This window comes from Sinocyclocheilus anshuiensis, unplaced genomic scaffold, assembly GCF_001515605.1.
Source record: "Sinocyclocheilus anshuiensis isolate Anshui unplaced genomic scaffold, SAMN03320099.WGS_v1.1 scaffold43, whole genome shotgun sequence".
NCBI classification, from domain to species: Eukaryota; Metazoa; Chordata; class Actinopteri; order Cypriniformes; family Cyprinidae; genus Sinocyclocheilus; species Sinocyclocheilus anshuiensis.
Genome location: NW_015549580.1, coordinates 1,224,445 through 1,226,594, shown reverse-complemented (window position 1 = coordinate 1,226,594; position 2,150 = coordinate 1,224,445).

The window sequence follows — 2,150 nt, the reverse complement described above, 5'->3', positions numbered from 1 at the left end:
ATTTAATTCATTCTTTTCATTAATTGCTAATAGTCTAGTTGATAAGCTTCCTCTGTCCAAAGGAAATTATGAGATTGATTTTGTTAAGATATTTTATTTAAAATAAGGGGTGTTGCCAAATAATTTTTATTTTGCTAAAGTTAATGTAAGTCAAATTACTAAAATGCTAGAAGAGCTTCAAGTGTCTAAGTCAACTGGGCTGGACGATATTCCAGCTAGAATTTTAAGAGATGCTGCAGATATTATAGCTCCAACTATTACATTTATTGTTAATCTTTCCTTGGAAAATGGTATATTTCCATCTGATATGAAGTTAGCTAAAATTATTCCGTTATTCAAACAAGGTAACAGATACGATCCTGGAAACTATCGTCCAATCTCCATTCTGAATGTGGCCTCAAAAATTTTAGAAAGAATTGTGTATAAACAGATGTATGAGTATTTAAGTAAGAGTAGTTTAATTTATGATTTTCAGTCAGGTTTTAGGAAATCTTATTCGACTGATTCTTCTTTACTTTATTTAACAGATTTTATAAGGAGGCAGATTGATGAAGGTAAAATGTGTGGTATGGTACTTTTAGACCTCCAGAAAGCGTTTGACACTGTAAATCATTCAATAGTTTTAGACAAGTTAAGTGACATGGGTTTTTCAAGTAAAGTGATAGCCTGTTTGAATTCCTATTTAACTGGGAGAGTTCAGAGAGTAGAAATTGATGGGGTTCTAGATGAATTCATTTTATTTTATTTATGCATTTAGCAGACGCTTACAGTGCATTCAGGCTATACTTTTTTTACCAGTATGTGTGTTCCCTGGGAATTGAACCCACGACCTTTTGCGCTGCTAACACAATGCTCTAGCAGCCACAGGAACACATTTGTTGTGTTTAATATCAAATAGAACTTCTGTTAATTATCTTGGATGTGTTCTTGACAATGATTTAAATGGTGTAAGTATGGCTATGAAAGTTCTGGGTAAGGTTAATGCTAGGACTAAATTTCTTGCCAGACATGTTAGTTTTCTTGATAAACAGAGTATAAAATTACTTGCATCATGTTGAGTGTCATGTCATTTCGAATATGCATGTATTTCTTGGATGTCTGTTTGTCTCGTGGTGGCTCTCTGAAAACAAACTGATGTTGCATTTAGGTAAAACGGAATCCATATTATTTGGGTCTAAAAAGAATTTGAATAAGGTTTCCAAGATGCCTGTTAAGGTGGGGGATTGTTTAATATCAAATAGAACTTCTGTTAATTATCTTGGATGTGTCCTTGACAATGATTTAAGTGGTGTAAGTATGGCTATGAAAGTTCTGGGTAAGGTTAATGCTAGGACTAAATTTCTTGCCAGACATGTTACTTTTCTTGATAAACAGAGTATAAAATTACTTGCATCATGTTTAGTGTCATGTCATTTTGAATATGCATGTATTTCTTGGATGTCTGATTTGTCTTGTGGTTGGTTGGATAAGTTACAAAAATCTCAGAATAAATTGATAAGGTTAGTTTCAGGGTTTAGTCGTTTTACACATGTGGAGGTTTCCCATTTTAAGTGTCTTGATTGGTTACCTATAGAAAGCAGACTAGAACATATTAAATAAAAAATGGTACATACGATTATCAATAATAGAGCTCCTTCATATTTTAATGTATTTTTTTTCTAGGGTAAATGAGCAACATTGTTATAAAACTAGGCAAAGTCTTATGGATATTACATTATGCCATTTTAAAACTATGTATGGTTATAGGTCTTTTAGATATTCTGGGGCACTTCTGTGGAATAAGTTACCTCTGGACATTAAAGGTATCTTGAATATGGTTAGTTTTAGTTTAAAAGCTAAAAGTTGGATTCTTAAGTAGGTTGTTTTGTTGATGAATTTGTATTGTATTGTATTGTCATTTTTGTATTTATAATACAATGCCAGTATACCTGTTACCGGGAGTGAAGTTTGTGCTTTACATCAAGGACCACAATGGAAATAAGTTTTGTTTTAAACTTTATTGTGTTATCCTTGACGAATAGAGTGTATTCACTACTTTTTTGTCAAATAAACATAAACATCGATGCGTTTTTGTAAGAAAAATATCCATATTGAAAATGTAATAATCACTTTAATCTAGCTTGCGCTCACTGTTGTAAACGGAAGCAGTT